Source organism: Nomascus leucogenys, chromosome 5, assembly GCF_006542625.1.
Source record: "Nomascus leucogenys isolate Asia chromosome 5, Asia_NLE_v1, whole genome shotgun sequence".
NCBI lineage: Eukaryota > Metazoa > Chordata > Mammalia > Primates > Hylobatidae > Nomascus > Nomascus leucogenys.
Window position 1 is genome coordinate 24469608 of NC_044385.1, and position 18914 is coordinate 24488521.

General features: G+C 37.0%; 1 long non-coding RNA gene across 1 annotated transcript; it reads right to left on the minus strand.

Moving 5' to 3' along the window:
• Window positions 1-1619: 1619 nt before the first annotated feature.
• LOC115835138 lies at window positions 1620-15130 on the minus strand. Its single transcript, XR_004030083.1, has 3 exons — window positions 15069-15130; window positions 3806-3902; window positions 1620-2052 (listed from the first exon to the last, which is right to left on the minus strand). It is a non-coding gene; the product is annotated as an uncharacterized LOC115835138 (long non-coding RNA).
• Between the last annotated feature and the right edge of the window lie 3784 nt (window positions 15131-18914).

Consider the following 18914-nt stretch of genomic DNA (forward strand, 5'->3'; position numbering starts at 1 on the left):
TTCAACTAACAGCCCTAGAGTGAAACCCATGCACACAGTTTCCAAGATTTTTAGTATTAGCTAAATGTTTGAGGAACAACCAAGGAATGCGCCTATCACGAAATAAAGATACCAAATCAAATAGAAAAACAAACAAAAATACAATACACAAATTGTTTTTTAAAACCAGAATATATTTGGAGATGAAATTATAACCATAAAACAATAATAGACTATAAAAATGAATGCTCACAAAAGAAGAAAAGGCTTTGAAAAGTTTACTTATAATATTTTTGAGACACAGTCTCGCTCTGTTGCACAAGCTGGAGTGCAGTGGCACAATCGTAGTTCACTGTAACCTCTAACTCTGAGCTCAAGCAATCCTCCTGCCTCAGCTTCCTGATTGCATAAGACTACAGACATGCACCAATGCACCATGCCCAGCTAATTTTTTTTCTTTGTAGATGGGGTCTCACTATGTTGCCCAGGCTAGTCTTTTAACTTCTGGCCTCAAGTGATCCTTCTACCTGGGGCTCCCAAAGTACTGAGATTAAAAGCATAGGCCACTGTGCCCAGCTGAAAAGTTTAAATAAGAGCAGTAAATTTAAAAATATATAATAACATTGGAAGAAAAGGCTTAGAAAATCTCCCAGACACTAGAAAAGTAAAAATTAGAAAATCAAAATCCAGGAGTTTGAATATTAGACAAAAGAAATTCTAAAAAAGAAAAAATGGGAATAAAAATTATCAGGGATATAATACAAGATAATTTCCCATAAATTCCAAGAAAACAAGTTGCAGAAAAACAGTAAATGTAATTATAATCACTGAGTGGCTCAAGTATGAACAATACATAATTATAACAATGAAGACACTAACTAACCAAAAATAGTGATAACTATATTAGGGAAAGAAAGTTGAGGGGGAAAGGAAAAAACTTAAGTATAAAAAAGCTAAATCTTCCTTTGCCTTATTAGTAAGTCAACATATATGATTAAATTGGAAAAAAATTTAAATGGCGGCATAATTAGTATTGAGAAACACTAGGAGAAACTATCGAGAGGATAATAAGTAGTTGCCTCTGGGGATAACCATGCAGGGATGAGAAAGGGTGGACCAGGGAACCAATGTTTTTCATTATATGCATTATGTCATATTTGAGTTTTAACATTAATTAAACCTATAAACTAACCTTTGTGAGAAACAATGTTTTATAACATTAAGTAACAAGAAATAGCTCTTCATAAATTTTATGGTTTTTTGGTCTTAATTAAATGGTTTCTCACAAAGGACTTCTTGCCCATTTCTTATTTTTTCATTCTAGATAAATTATATTTTTGGTTACTATTATGAATGACACTATAAAATTTTGTTCTCTAACTGGCTGTTGCTAGTTATTTTATATATCTCTGTTAAACTGTTAAGAATCCTTGTTTTTACTTTTCTTAAATCCACTGATAATAGAAACTATTTTTGTGATCATTACATTTAACACTGTGCCCCACCCACAATAGATGGAAAGTAAATATTTAACAAATGGTAGATAATGTCTGATAATGTGCCACCCACTAAACTAGGAAATTTATAATCTCTAGTCTTCACAGCTCTTTAAGGTAGTGTTTTGTTTAGGCCACTGGGTAGACTAATCAGCTATAACAAAGAAATACCAAAAAAAAACAAGGGCTTAAAGAAGATAGAAGTTTATTTCTCTCTCACATAACAGTGCAAAAGTAAGTGGATAACCTAGGGTGGAGAGACAGCTCTGCTCCAGGGAACCCAGACTAGCCAGTCAGTTCTGCTGTCTTCATCAATTGGCGTCCATCTCTGGATCCAAGGCTGCTGCTTTAATTCTTGTCATTTCCCAGCCAAAGAGAAAAAAGAAAAGAGGACATCCAGGACAAATGGCTTTTTCTTTAAGAAGATGACCCAAAAAGTTGCCCACATCTCTTCCTTTCACATCCCAATGGCCCAAACTTACTGGGCCCAATCTACTAGCATCTACCTGGGAAATACAGTTGCACTTGAGTAGTCATTGGCTAGCTTAAACTTCAGGCAGGACTAGAAATTTTATTTCTGAAAAGAAGAAAAGCAGAATGGCTACTGGAGTATATTTGGCAGTCTCTGTCATAGGTAGGTATTATAATCCCTATTAAAGATAAGAAAATTGAAAATCAGAGTTATTTACCTAAGCCCACATAGCCAGCAATGATTAAGCCAGGATTCAACTCCTCTTTTGTCTCTGGATCCCATACTATCCTCACACTAAATCATGCTAAATAACAACAGGTATATATATATATATATATTCTTTTTAATTTCTTGCTCAACTGGATGATTCTAATCAGTCTTGGGTGTCCTCCTTAATACTATTTGTTTTATTACAAAATTTCCTTCCCTTAGGTGGAAAGGACCTTGATATTTAATTCTAACTCTCTCATTTTACATAGTAAGTAACTAAAACTCAGAGATTAAATGAGTTGTTTAAGGTCCCACAGCCAGTTATTGAAAAAAAGGGCAAGTAGAGACCCTGGGTTCCTGATTTTCATTCCAGTGCTCTTTCTAGTGAAAATAAAGTTTGTCTGTCATAATTATAGTCATTCCCAGATGTTAAATGGTTTAAAATGATAATTTTTTCTTCCAAATGGTAAGAAAGCACTAGTTCCAAGCAGATATTAAAGTTTGGTCACACATTACCGCTTCTGTACATTTACTGAGAATTCATGAAGTAATGTTATCTTTGGACTAGCATAAAGCTACAGGAAGAAACCTTCGCAATCACAGTAGTTTCTCTGTGTATCTCTAAAACCTAGCATGCTTACTTACAAACATCATGAGAGTAAAGTAACTTAAGGCTGTTTTTTCCCCCAATTATGTTTACCTTCATTTCATGGTCACTTAAAGATTCTAGTACCAAGTGTGCCCTCAGAAAATAAAACAACTTATTCCTCCTATCTCAAAAGTCAAAATTATTCATAGTCCACTAAAAGCTCTATTTGCTACTACTATCTTAAATACAAAATAGAGATCCAGGAAGTCTGCTGAATTAAGCTCAATTTTTTTTTTTTTTTTTTTTTTTTTTTTTTTTGAGACAAGAGTCACTCTGTCTGCCAGGCTGGAGTGCAGTGACACAATCTCGGCTCACTGCTACCTCCTCCGCCTTCTGGGCTCAAGCAATTCTCTTGCTTCAGCCTCCCAAGTAGCTGAGATTACAGGTGTGTGCCACCATACCCGGCTAATTTTTGTATTTTTAGTAGAGACAGAGTTTCACCATGTTGGCCAGGCTGGTCTTGAACCCCTGATACTAGGTAATCCGCCTGCCTCAGCCTCCCAAAGTGCTGGGATTACAGGCGTGAGCCACCGCGTCCAGCCACTCAATTTTTAAATAGATGTTAAGGTTGCCTAAAAGTAGTATAAAAATTTGCCATAGCACACAATTTCTTTCCAGCTTATCTTCTTCCTACTCCAGTAACAAGCTCCCCACTGAGATGATTCCAAATGCACCTGGTATTTTGCATTTAAACAAAATACATTTAAAATCATTTGGGGAAAAGTTTTTAAATATTTGCAAGGAAACAAATTATTTACATTGTTCATGTCATATAGCACAGTAGTGCTCACTGAGATTGGGAAATCAACTGTATTACCAAAGATGTTTTTAAAAAAGGAAAAAACTCCAATACGGAGTGAATATGATATAATAGGGATGTTCTATAGTCTGAATGAATCAAATTTAGTGTAAGAGAACCATTAATTATCTATGTCAAGTATACAAATATAATCCAAGTAAAATTAAAGAGTAAATGACTCTTTCAAAATTTGAAATTACCTTTTAAATGAAGCTGCTTCTGACAGCTTGGTATATGCCTTTTGAGTTACTAAATATAATTCAACAGAAATAAGATGGTGTCTGCTCTCTCAGAAATCTATGAAAGGAAAACATAATATATATTTAGTCTAAAAACAAACACCGAAACCCACAAGACCAACAACATTTGGAATGTTCATACTGTATCAATAGTACTTACTGTCAAATGATATACAAATAATTATACATTAAGCCTACATCAAAAAATAATAATACCCACCATTAACCGAATCCCTGCTGTACACTTAATACTGCACTAGGTACTTCACATGCATTATTTTGCATCCTAACAACAACTCTGCAAGGTAAGTATTATTCTACTTCAAGCATGGGAAAAAACAGAGTCAAGTGAGTTGGATAACTTGCCCAATATTACACAGCTCACGTGTAACAGAGCCTGGATGAGTCAGATAATTCACTCTCGGGAAAACTAATTTGAAGGGTATATTTAACCTACTCAAAAGAATTATAGGGATACTATCTGAAAATATAATCTTATCTATCATCTATCACCACAGGAATGCTGATTTACACACATAAAAATATAAACAGGGTACCATTTTTTAAAGCAGTCTGAATTTTCATGTATAAGCTTAGCGTGCCCTACCTGGCTGTGACAGAATGTCTTAATAGTAAGACCTCGTGTACGCCTTTACGGTCTAGATCATCTTTCCCTGGACCCAACCCAAACTCCTATTCTGGCTTCTCCATTCAACTGCTATTCCTAAATTCCTGCCTATCTCTCTAAGTTTTACTGAAACATTTTTCTTTTCAGGTTCCCATCTATTATCTTGTTTCTTTTTATTTGTGGCAGAAATAGAACTAAAAGAGAATCCCATTGTAACCACCCACCCTCTTTACTTTTAAGGACCAGCCCACAAAAAGTTAGCTTATCTATCCAACTACAGGACAGGGTGCTATGCTCTGTTTATATCTTTTTTTTTTTCTTTTGAAGATGAAGAAAGAATCATCAAACTTCTAAGGAAAGGGGGTAAGCAGAAGAAAAATGTTTTAAAGTTTTGAAACTTAGAAATAAACAAACACCATTCTATAAGATGTTGCAGATACAGTGGTACAAAACAGACAAAGTCTGTACTCACAGAGCTTACAACTTAAAAATCTGTGCCTTACTGTTGTAGTTGCTCCAAATGATACTTAAGACACACTGCGTGCCTCCAAAGACTCACCATGTACCAAGGACACTGGACATTTAAATAGCTCTTTAGAATTTTATAAAATGCTTTCTTGGCGTCTCATTAAGCCTTATTGCAACAACCTCACAACAACCTACAACAGTAATGACTATTCCCTCTTTACTAATAAGAAAACAGATTAAGAAAACCTATATTTTGTGACACAAATAATAAGAGAAACAGCCAAGGTTCAAGCCTAGGTCTTCTAGCTCCAAGTCTATTATACTAAAAGTCTCTGCATAAAAATGAATCTGGCTTCTGTCAAGTTAATTAGAGCTCAGTGCATAACATCTGAAATGAACACCTCATAACTCATACATCATACCATAGTTTTAGACAGTCATGGCAAAGCAATGGTCATAGGAGGAAAGCAATTAAAGGGATGTAAAATCTAAAGAACAAGGCACAGCACCAAGCCTTTCCTACTCCCTTCTCCTCAGGCCAAACCCCATTTCCTATACTCTCCACTGCAAGTCTTGCCACATAGTTTGAATACATAACTAAACTATTCAACAGTATCAGAGATCAAAGGTTAGTTTATAGTAATAAATATGTAGGGTACTAGAGGGTGGTTGTGGGGCATACAAATATTAAATACCACTAAATACCATTGATCAGAACCCACAGAAATGTCCTTGAACAAAAAGTAGAGTGTACGGAAGAACCTACTTAATAATACCCACACTTTTGCTACACTAATATGAACTCCTGTGAGGTTATATTTGTGACTTATCTCAACTCTTATCACTTTGTTAAAAGTCTATTCTCAAAGACAATCAGCTATCTATCTCAATCTGTCTAAAACAGAGTGTGGAAGCTATAATTCTGCCTACTCAGTATGCGTTTCTAACCTTCTTTTCTGATTTAAACATCAGCAGCAACAACAAATAAACATCTACCTTGTGTTCGCAGAAGTCAAACACAGAGCCCCTATTGCCTCAATTCCCTCCTCCAGCTGAAGAGATGGGTACAAGATTATTTGGGTTGTGATTTATTTAAGGTGCGTTTGGATTTTAATTTTCAACTTATTTAAATTTAACATGTAATCTAATTTAACTTACATTTATTTTCATTTTTTATTTCTTTGAGACGGAGTTTCACTCTGTCACAAAAGCTGGAGCGAAGTGGCGTGACCTCGGCTCACTGCAACTTCCGCCTCCCGGGTTCAAGTGAGTCTCGTGTCTCAGCCTCCCAAGTAGCTGGGACTACAGGCATGAGCCACCATGCCTGGCTGATTTTTTGTATTTTTAGTAGAGATAGGGTTTCGCCATGTTGGCAGGCTGGTCTCGAACTTCTGACCTCAGGTGATCCGCACACCTCGGCCTCCCAAAGTGCTGGGATTATAGGTGTGAGCCACCATGCCTGGCCTTCATTTTAATTTTAAATTTGACTTAAAATTAAATTCAACAATATCCAAAGGAAGTCAAATTAGCTAAAGTAATCCTGTATTTTAAAAGGTCTCAACTAAAAAACTTCTATGTGAAATACTAAAATTTTTGATATTAATGATAAAATAGTTCTTTATCTCTTAGAACCAGTAACCAAAAATGAAAGTTCTTATAAAAATTTCTTAGACCTTAACATTAGAAATTTTTATAAAAATCAATGACTTGATGATTTAACAAATTTATCATCACAGACAGACTGTCTGAAGGGTTAAGAAAGTTACACAAGGTCATTAAGCCAATAAGTAGTAAATCAGGACTTAAACTTGGAAGTTTAGTTGTCCCAGGGCCTGTGAGACGAGTCTCGCTCTGTTGCCCAGGCTGGAGTGCAGTGGTGCAATCTCGGCTCACTGCAACCTCCGCCTCCTGTATTCAAGTGATTCTCCTGCCTCAGCCTCCCAAGTAGCTGGGATTACAGGCGCCCACCACATTTTTTTTGAATTTTTAGTAAAGACGGGGTTTCATCATGTTGGCCAGGCTAGTTTTTAACTCCTGACCTCAAGTGATCCACCCACCTCGACCTCCCAAAGTGCTAGGATTACAGGCGTGACACACCATGCCCAGCTGCTATATAATTCTTACCCACTCTACTTTTCTGCTTAATTGGTACCTGGCACACAACTGATACTCAGTTGGTTACCAAATGAATAGATGATCAATCACCTCACTATTTCACAAACTTCAGAGTTTTCTCAAGATGGTACTCAAGGTCCTATATGTCCTAGCCCCACTCTTATCTTCTCCTACTCTCTAAAATGTATCCCATATATTATAACCAAACTGGTCCCTCAAACACATGCTGCAACTTCCCATCCTGTCTCAGGCTTCCTCTACTGGGTACTTTGTCCCCCATACCTCTATGCCTCTACAAATCCTATCTTCAAGTCCCAGTCCCAAGTCATCATGTATAAAGTTTTCTCCAATCTCTTTGTCTTGTGATAATGTCTCTCATGTGAACTACTATTGGGTTGGTGCAAGAGTAATTGCAGTTTTTGCCATTAAAAGTAATGACAAAAACCTAGTATACCGCTTATTAAATTCAGCAGTTCTAAGCTGTAGGGTCTTTATGGACAATTCCTTATTCTATAAGAAATAAGAACTTACAGCTATTTATAAATCTACCTAGCATCAAACATAGTTCCTTATACATCATGGGCATTTATCATATATTTAATTTACTGAATTTAAGATACACTTATTCAAAAATAAACCTACTACCTCTGAAATAATCTCCCCATTTTTTACATATCATTGTTTAATTTATGATTCCACATGTGTATTTGTGCATACATAGGTCAAACTACGCAATACTTAAAATGGGGTAATAACTCTTATCAGATAATGATGCTGAAATTCTCAATGTTGACAGAATCCGGTTTTTAAAAGAACCATTAAAGAAGTATTTCACATTTGCACAAAGGTCAGCATATTAATGGTTCTGTACAATTAATCCATACACATATCCTACAGAAGAAAAAAGGAACCCAGGAACAATTTTCATAGTAAACATATATTTAAAACATTACAGGCATTCAAATCCAAAAGATCCATCAGTCACATGTGCCACCACAACAATTTAGGCAGGTTCTTCACAAATTTAGATACCATTCTTTAGGGATTAGGCTCCTTTCCCATTATCCCTAAAACAAAAAAGACCAGATCTAAATAAAATGCAGCAGTCACAATCTCACAGACACTTGAGTCACTGTCATCTCTGAAAGACAGCCACCAAATACCATACACAAAGAATGATTTTATAAAATAAATGAATGGCCTATCAGCCTCGCTAAAAGCTAACTGCTAATGGCAGAGACTGTGTTGGGAAGACCAACCAAAAAGTACCACAGAAATCTCTGCATTGAAACTTGTTGTAAAGAGGGTGGAAGGAGCCAGGCACAGTGGCTCACGCCTGTAATCCCAGCACTTTGGGAGGCCAAGGCAGGCGGATCACTTGAGGTCAGGAGTTTGAGACCAGCCTGACCAACATAACTAAACCTTGTCTCTACTAAAAATACAAAAAAGTAGCCGGGCATGGTGACACGCGCCTATAGTCCCAGCTAATCAGGAGGCTGAGACAGGAGAATCACTTGAACCTGGGAAGTGGAGATTGCAGGGAGCCAAGATCGGGCCACTGCACCCCAGCCTGGGTGACAGAGCGAGACGCTGTCTCAAAAAAAAAAAGGAAGGTGAAAGGAAGGATGGAAGGAAGAAAGACGGCAGGAAAGAAAGATGAAATAAAAAGAAGGAAAGGAAGGGAGAAAAGTTCCAAAACCCATACACAAATTGCATAATCTTTTCATTGAAACGACCCCAAAAATAAAACTAAAATCTACTTTCAAAGAGTCCTTTGAAAGAGCTCCTTGATTTCATGGTCAAGTTATGTGGTTTGTAAAACTTGAAGATATTCAAGTCAGTGATAAACACCAAATCACATGACCCACTTAAGGAACAGGCAGGGAAAAAATCATCTGGAGTTTATACTGGCTGTGCAAATGAATGTACTTAGTCATTACTGAACATCACAACTTACAAAGCAAGCAATTGTTTCCTTTCAAATCCTCATCTTTTCTATCAATGCTAATAAAATTGTTGCCAAAAACACTAAATCAATACCATCTGCTAAAAAAAAACTCAAAACATTAACCTTAACCCATTAAAAAATGTGGGTTAAGCACCTTTTCAATTAAAATATTTTTAACAGCGTTTTATCAGGTAAGCAAAGCAAAACACAACACATGTATCCTACGTAGGTAATCATATAAGAATATATGAAAAAAATATAGAATATAGAAAATACTGCTCTAAAGTTATTTTCTATTTCTTGGCCAGGCACAGTGGCTAATGCCTGTAATCCCAGCACTTTGGGAGGCTGAGGTGGGTGGATCACCTGAGATCAGGAGTTCAAGACCAGGCTGGCCAACATGGTGAGACCCCCATCTCTACTAAAAATACAAAAAATTAGCCAGGCATGGTGGTGCATGCCTGTAATCCCAGCTACTCAAGAGGCAAAAGAATCGCTTGAACCTGGGAAGGCAGAGGTTGCAGTGAGCCGAGATCGTGCCACTGCACTCCAGCCTGGGCAACAGAGTAAGACTCCATCTCATGACAAAAAAAAAAAAAACATTCAAAGAGAACTGATGAAGTAAACTTACCATCTCTTTGAAAACTGATACGTTTTAAGAAGTTAAGTCCTAAGAACAAATTTTGTAAAATTCCAATACAAAGATGTTTTGGCATTTTCATGGTAATTTCAGCCTTAATGTTATAAATTTTCTTAGAGCATCTGCTACCTAAACTTTACAACATGGCATCCCACGCACAGAGCAAGTAATCCTTGGTTCCTGTTTATCTTAGAAAAAGGTGCAAGGGAAAACAATACTTAATGTCCTATTAAAAGATCTTTCTCAGATTTTTTTCTTCCTCTAGAGGGCCGTTAATATAAACCTTCAGTAAGGGGAGTTTTCAAAAGTGCTTTTTGAAAGTCCTCTGTTGCTTCTTCATCAAACAAATAGTTTATTTCTTATGACTCTAAATGAAAGAGTTTCATCAGTTTCTAGGAATTTATTTTAAAATAAATTTTTAAAAATCCTCTACCCATCCCCCAGCCCACATGTTCAATACAAAATACTCCCATGAAGCACAACGACAATGTGGACTTTTATTTCTGGCAATGCAGCCCCATGGCTGGAGATCACCAAAAATTGTTGTATTAAGTGCTTAAAAATTTTTTTTTAATGTATAGAAGAGCCAACAATAAAGTAAGAGAAATGCTCCAAGGGTAGAAATAATTTTTTAAAAAGTACAAGTCTAGAGAGGTGAGTTAGTGCTAAAGCGAATGTGCCCCTGGGGAATCTACATATTCCTGGTGGAATGAACCTGATGGGGAGGGGAGCTATAGAAAATAGGGTAATAGGCAGCAAAACTTGAGGGCCTGTACAAAATGGAGAGCCTGAGCAAAGACCGTCTCACATAAAGCTCCTGAGGGAGTAAATTAAAAAACAGTTCAGCTTACAATCAATGCACATGAAGGAATGGTCAAGGGAAAAAAGGTTAAATGCATATGGGTAAATATAAACACTGTTATTTCTGGGGCTGAAAGATCAAGTCCCAAAACTTTAATGTCTGATAAAAATAGTTCTTGTCAGAAGGAGGTTCAGGAGAAGGATAAAGATTGCATTTACATTTAGACTTTGTTAAGTATGCATATTAACATTTCTATGGTAACCATAGAGAAAAAAAGAAATAGAACAGAAAACTTCCAACACAGTTCAAAGGGGGGAAAATGGAATAAAAAACAAACAAAAGATAAGTAGAAAGTATATGGTATGGCAGAAAGAATTTAGGTCTTGGAGTCAGATATTCTGGGCATAAATCACAATTCTGCATATATTTCTTCTAACCACAGACAAGTCACCTGCTTTTAAAATTTCAGTTTCCTCATCTTTAAAAGAGGAATAATAATACAAACTTTTTAGCCTAGTATTTGAATTAACATGCAAGTACACTATATCTAGTACAGTCCTGAAACAAAGATGCACAGACACCTTTTCCCATCCTCTTCATTTCATGACACTGAAGTATGCTCAACTAGTGAGGAGGTCATTCTTTTAGGCTGCTGGATCAGACTATTCTCAGCTCGAGTATCACAACCATTACACAGAATTTTTCCTTGACTTTCTATGTATTCCTTCCTTATTCAGGATTAAAAAGCTTCTAAATCAAATTATATGTAACATCTCAAGTTTATTATCCCTAAACTATGCTTAAATATGTTTAGATTTTCACAAGATTAAGTTAAATCTAATGCAAATGCCCCTTCTACAGCAAAATACCATGATTAACATTGCATATAAAATAAAACCCCATTGTTGCTTTTTAGATAGCTAACTACCACGACCTCAGTTCTAGAAATACAAAATGATTATTATATAAATTTAAAGATGTTTAATTAAAATTTGTCAAAGTTAAGAATGAGCATGTAATATCAAAATTTGATAAAATAACATCTTGCTGCACGAAGATTATTTCATGAGTTTAGAAATTGTACTCCCAAAATTAAAGTGTTCAGTAAAAGCTTAGTAAGTCAAGTATTCCCAGTAACAGTGTTATAAAAGTTGACTCTAAGAACAAAAAAAAGTGAAAAATTTAATTCAATAACCCACATATGGATGATCCATGCCCCTATCCCTTTTTATAATTCTCCAAGGCCAATTTTAAATTCTGAGTGGGATTTTTCTCTTCAACACAGGATGTTTCCAGAATTCCATCATCTGTACATTTACAGAATAAAAATTATGTATCTAAGACAAACTTCAAATGACAAATCTGTTCCCCAAATTATAATATAATCCAAAAGAAGTACTGTACATGCTTTAACTGTTTGTCTCCACCGGTACAGAAGACTAACTTTAGAGCATGTATGCCAAGAACTCATCAAGGTGACATAATCCTTTTACCTGAAATAAAAATGCTAAAGGCAGCAAACATCTTGCAAGAAACCAACTGACAACCACTAAAACTAAAGATGAAAGTTTTATTAGAATGGAAATGGAAAACCTTGCACATATACACATACTCTAATAGAAAATGACATGGGGGAATGTTATATGTAGAAATCTTAAATAGGGGCTGTATTATTTATAAAACAGGAGGCATCAGCTTTATAGTAAAGGAGTTAAGAGCTAAAAATCTGAAGTCAGATTGTCCAAATTCAATGATTAAAGAAATTACATTTTAGTTAGTAGCTCCCTGATAGGAGTGGATAATCTTAATACCCATCACACAGCATTCAGCAGATATATAATAACCTAAAGGCCAATACCAAACAACCACAAATCATTAAAAAATTCTTAAAGTGTAGGCCAGGTGTGGTGGTTCACATCTATAATACCAGGACTTTGGGAGGCTGAGGCAGGAGGCTCGTTTGACCCAGGAGTTTGAGACCAGCCTGGGCAACATAGCAGAACCCCATCTCTGTAAGAAGTTAAAAAACAAAAAAATTAGCTGAGCATGGTGGCACACACCTGTAGTCCCAGCTACTCAGGAGGCTGAGGCGGGAGGATCACTTGAGCCCAAGAGGTTGAGGCTGCAGTGAGCTGTAACCACGCCACTGCACTCCAGCCCAGGTGACAGAGTGAGACCCTCTCTCAAAACAAAACTATTAAAGTGTAAAGACTACAAATCTGCAATTGAGCCCAGAGCTCTAATTACTAATAATCAGGTTACAGTCTTAAAGGACTAATGGAATATTTCTATACTACACCGATGCTGAAGTCATCTTGAGGGGCAACCATGAGGAATAATCAACTACAGGAGGAAGAAAAACCCAGGCTGGGCATGACGGCTCAAGCCTGTAATCCCAACACTTTGGGAGGCCAAGACGGGAGGACAGCTTGAGCTCAGGAGTTCAAGACCAACGTAGGCAATGAAACGAGACCTCTGTCTGTACAAAACAATTTTTAAATTAGCCATGCATGGTGGTGCACACCTACAGTCCCAGAAACTTGGAAGGGTAAGGCAGGAGGATTGCCTCAGCCCAGGAAGTCAAGGCTGTAGTGGGCTATGATCTCACCACTGCACTCCAGCCTGGGTGACAAAGCAAGACCCAGTCTCAAAAACAAACAAACAATTTGGTAAGTACAGCAATTCAATCTGCCCCATACATAGTTTAACTGCTGAGGGGGTGAGGAGGCTGGGATAACAATATATTAGAGATACAGGCTATTCAGCTGGGCACAGTGGTGGCTCACGCCTATAATCCCAGCTCTTTGGGAGGCCGAGGCCGCTGGATTGCTTGAGGCCAGGAGTTCGAGACCAGCCTGGCCAACATGGTGAAACCCCGTCTCTACCAAATATACAAAAAAATTAGCCAGGTTTGGTGGTGGGCACCTGCAATCCCAGCTACTCAGGAGGCTGAGGCACGAGAATCACTTGAACCCAGGAGGCAGAGGTTGCAGTGAGCCAAGATCATGCCACTGCACTCCAGCCTGGGTGACACAGTGAGACTCCATCTCAAAAAAAAAAAAAAGAGATACAGGCTATTCCAAATGGCTTAGTTCTCTCAGGCTGCAGTGAGTTAAAAAAGGATCTATTGCAGAAAATTATTAAAGTTCACTTTTCATTTGACTTTCTTTTCTAAAATTTATTGACAGATAAAAATCGTATATATTTACAGTATACAACATGTTTTCATATACATATATTATGAAATGGCTAAATCAATATATTTGACCTTAACAGCCTATGAAAATCTAGGCAGTTTCTGGGAAAGTAACACCCATGTCTAAAACCTACAGTTGGGAATGAAAAACAAAGACTCTCAAGAATGCTTGAATTCTTATACCACCCCCACCACCCCCCACCACCGCCCCCCTCCCCATATTCCCCACCCCTGGGGAGAAACTATTTGAGACCGAACTGTTAACTGGCAGCAACCACCATCAGCATCACCTGAACAGGCTTCTAGGGCAACAATCTAATAACTACTCATTTGGTGGCCACTAATTTACTCTTCATTTCAAAGCAGCCTTTTTATCTAGGTTTAAAAAGAATGAAACTGTCTAAAAAATTTTTTTTGCAGCAGCGGCAGATGGAAACGCATTCATCATTACCCTCCATTATCCTTTTCAGCTGGCAATAACTTGTGGTTGTAAAGCAAAGAAAAAAGAGTTTGGGTGATTTTAATCAAAGCTTGGATTCTAGCCCTGCCCTGCAGCATGCTGTAATATGAGAAAGGTTCCAGCCTCACATTCCAACAGAAATGAATTTTTATGTGAATAGCCCCCCTCCATTAACTGCCACCTCTCCTGTCGTTATTGTTTTGAATCGATGCAGCAAATATTTTTAAAGTATCTGCTACTTTCAACTATGCTAGATGCTACATTAATTATGGTACCATCCTTGAAAAAAAATAAATGAATTACATTTAACAAATGCTTAAAGTGGAACAAATGGAAAATAAAACACTTTTAGGAGTATGAAGATATACAAAAAAATGTAGAATCAACATGCTGCTAACTCTCTCTAAAAAGTACTTCAAGTATCAGCACCAAATCATTTAAGATGCTTTTGAAATGTAGAAGAAAACAGTATATAAGCAAAAGCAGAAGGGCTTTAAAATAAGCTCCACCATTTACAGGTAGCACAAGCTTAGACAAATCTCTCCGAAAGTGAAATATAAACATCTACCTTATATAAGGGCTGTTGTAAGAAATGAGTAATATATTAAATGCTCACTGCAGTGTCTGGCATATATGATCAATAAATAGAGGCCAGTATCATTAGAGGCATTTTCAACAAGTAGGACACATTTACTGGTGACTTTTCCTCTTTGGTGGAAAAAATTTATCATGTCAATAAAACTTATTACTGTTCTGAAAAACAAGGTACAATAAGTTTCATAAATTAATATGTAACTTAATATATAAGTTAGAATTATTTATCTTATAACAAGTTGGGAGATGGGAAACTGCAACTAAGAGGCATAAAATATTTCATCAGAGAGTATTTAAATAAACAAACAAAAAAAATATAATGAGATTACCGAGGACCTGGAGAAGGAAAAAAACGTATGAGAAGTAGCTATACCTATTTGTCAAGTTGAAAAAGGTCCTGTCTCCTCCCATTATTCTTCCTCCTCTTCTCAACTCCTATAGGGAAGAAATATGTTCTCAGATACTAGGAGTCCGGGGGAAAAAAAAAAAAAAAAAGGAAAGAAAGAAATCTGAAGCAACAAGGTAAACAAGGAAGCAATCTACATATATTAAAACGCTATGCTAATTCTTTAGGTGAACAGGACTTTTTAGCTTTACAAGCTTCACTTCAAAATACATATACTTTTTTGCTTTTTACTTATTTATTTTTATTTATTTGCATAAATTTAAGGGGTCCAAGTGCAGTTTTGTTACATGGATATATTGTGTAATGGTGAAATCTGGCCTCTTGTGTAACCATCACCCAAATAACGTACGTTCTACCCATTTACAATTTCTCATCCCTCACCCTCTCCCATCCTTTCCAGTCTTCAGTGACTATTACTCCACATTCTACTTCCATGTGTACGTGTTATTTAGCACTTATAAGTGAGAACATGTAGTATTTGACTTTCTAAGTTATTTCTTAAGATAATACCCTCCAGTTCCATCTATGTTGCTGCAAAAGTCATGACTGCATTCTTTTTTAAGCTGCACAGTATACGTGTGTGTGTGTTGTGTGTACACCACATTTTCTTTATCTAGTCATCCATGATGGATGCTTAGGTTGATTCTGTATCTTTGCTATTGCCAATAGTGCTGCAATAAACATATTGAGTTCAGGTATCTTTTTGATATAATGATTAATTTTCCTTTGGGTACATAATCAGTAGTGGGATTGCTGAATCAAACGGTAGTTCTACTTTTAGTTCTCTGAGAAATCTCCATATTGTCTTCCAAAGAGTTTGTACTAATTTATATTCCCACCAACAGTGTATACGTGTTCCCTTTTCTCTGCATCCTGATGTAATTTGGAATTAGGTCTATCAGTCATTCCACAATTTATTCTGAATTAATTCAGACTAGCTAACAGTTGCAAGAGTAGCAGATTTCCTTTGGGAGAGAGGTTAAGGGACAAAAGAAAGAGAAATTGATTATTTTAATGCATGGACACTTAGGAGATGAGAAGGTATCATTATCCAAGGAGAAAGTAACAGAGCAGGGAAAAGGAGGAGATTTTAAGAAGGTGTGCACCAAAGGCTATGGAACAAATATAATGATCAACACACCACTCATTCTGATATTTTAGAGGCAATAATTTGCCAGCATGTCTCACTGAAAATCAAATGCTGCTGTAGATTACCAAAACTTATCAACTGTAGAACTGTGAAACAGAAAACCTAATTTGAAACACTGAGGTCTGATCTATGAAGCTGTTCTAGCTCATGATCAAATTGTATTAAATCATTTATGAAAATCATTATCATTGAAAATTCAATGTTTATATAATTACATCTTTAAAAAACAGTTGGAATTACAGGAAAAGCATTCAAACTTACTTCTTCCCTCAAAAGCCTCTGTCAAGCTTTGCTAAATTCTTTCTGCTTATAAATGTAGAAATACATAAATTTTTCAACTTAAATTTAAAACCTAGCATACAAAATGATATAAAGAGGTTCTTGTCAAGCTTGAAGGGTTCCAGAAAGAACCCTTCCTAATAAATCTTCAGGCACTGCAAAGGCTCCTGTGAATGATAGCTAAACACACCATGTCACTCTGAGTCAAATGCACATTCTACCAACCTTCTGAACACAAGTGAAATGGTTTCCAGGTCTGGTTCAGAAAGAATTACACTACAAAGTTAAGGCAGATACTCTATGCCTACTACCTAGTAATCTCACTACTGGATCTTGAGCACAAATATGTCATTCAATCCTGTATAGTCTGTTTTCACACTGCTATAAAGATACTACCTGAGACTGGGTAATTTATAAACAAGAGTAAACAAGAGTTTAATTGACTCACAGTTCTGCATGGCAGGGGAGACCCCAGGAAACTTACAATCATGGTGGAAGGTGAAGGAGAACCAAGGCATGTTTTACATGGTGACATGGTGGCAGAAAAGAGAGAGAGCTCAGGGAAAACTGCCACTTTTTTTTTTTTTTTTTTTTTTTTTTTGAGATGGAGTCTCACTCTGTCACCCAGGCTGGAGTGCAGTGGCATGAGCTTGGCTCACTGCAGGCTCCGCCTCCCAGGTTCAAGCAATTCTCCTGCCTCAGCCTCCTGAGTAGCTGGGATTACAGGTGCCCACCACCACACCCGGCTAATATTTGTATTATTTTTAGCAGAGACAGAGTTTCACCATGTTGGCCAGGCTGGTCTTGAACTCCTGACCTCAAGTGATCCACCCACCTCAGCCTTCCAAAGTGCTGCAATTACAGGCATGAGCCACTGCACCTGGCCGAAAACTGCCACTTTTAAACCATCAGATCTCGTGAGAACTTCACTATCACGAGAACACCATAGGGCAAACCACTCCCACGATTCAATCACCTTCCACCAGGTCCCTCTCTTGATAGATGGGGATTACAATTCGAGATGAGATTTGAATGGAGAACAGAGCCAAACCGCATCAAATCCTTAAGTGCTTTCATATCTTACGATGCATCATCCCAGAAAATGTCTTTTTTAACCAATTATCTTTGGAGCTGGCATCTGTCAAAATTTTTATTCAAATAGTTGTTTACTCAAAACCTGAAGGGAAGAAAACCCTTTAAAGAGAAAAGTTACTTCAAATGCTTGTGCTTTCCATTCCTCTTCCCAACCCCATCTGAATAGTTATATTCCAAAGCAAAAAAAAAGAGGCAGGAAGAGTAATAAAATTAATTGGAGATAGCACTGTAGTTAAGAACATCACTTCAGTTTGAAGAGATGGAATCTGCAATGAAATACAGCCAAAAGGTGCATGGTTCATTCAAAAACAACAGGCCTGCTGATCACAGAGGTACAGAAGTACTCTACATATGGCCAGAGACATGCACCTGCTTAGAAATCATAAACTTGAAGGCAAAAGCATGCCAAAGATCCGTGGGATGGATAAGCATATTTCTGGAGTCACAAAAAATAAAATTAAATAAATTTAAAAAATAAAAAAGACCTGTGGGAGTAACATAAAGCTGTAGGAGGAAAAAGGGATCTCATTCTAGTGATATCTTCTAGTAACACCCTCAGCCAACCTGCATGATATAGTAAAATAAATGCTACAATTTCTTGAGTGCTATGTGGCAGGCATTATGCGAAGCACATTATGTACATTATCTTGTATTTCCTATAATGACTATGTACAGTAGGTATTACTATGCATATTTTGCAGGTAAAGCATAAAGTTCAGTAACTTGCCTAAGGTCTCTTCTAACTGTGCTGAGGCTGCAAGTGAGCAACAAATGACAATTATTATTATTACCATAATTCAGCTCAAATTAATGCCTGAAACCTGGCAAGCTTCTAGAATATCCATTTATGTCCTATAATGTTCTATCCCCCAAACAGTCCTTAAAATTCTCTTCTGGAGGGTTTCCAAGCACTTGGGTTCCAAAAGCACCATGCTTTTCTATCTTTAACTTCCTCCAGAAAGGAAGCCCTCTCAGTAACTTCTCTTGGTCCATGTGTTCCCTATCCTTAAGGTCTTTTCAAATATCCCCTGTGAATCACCCAATGGCTAGCTTGTGCTAACTTGCAAAATCCCTTCAAGCCCCATGGGTATCACACGTCACTATGTGCCCCAAGTAGTTACGTAGTCTACTTAGATATTTTATGATGTATCTACTCTCTGCTCATCCTTCCCCTAATGTAACTGAATAGCCCGAATACCACCTCCATTCTCCTAACAATCAATTCATACTCCCTTAAATAGAGACTCAAAATCACCCTCCTTACAGAAAATCTGCCCTTGATTAGCTTC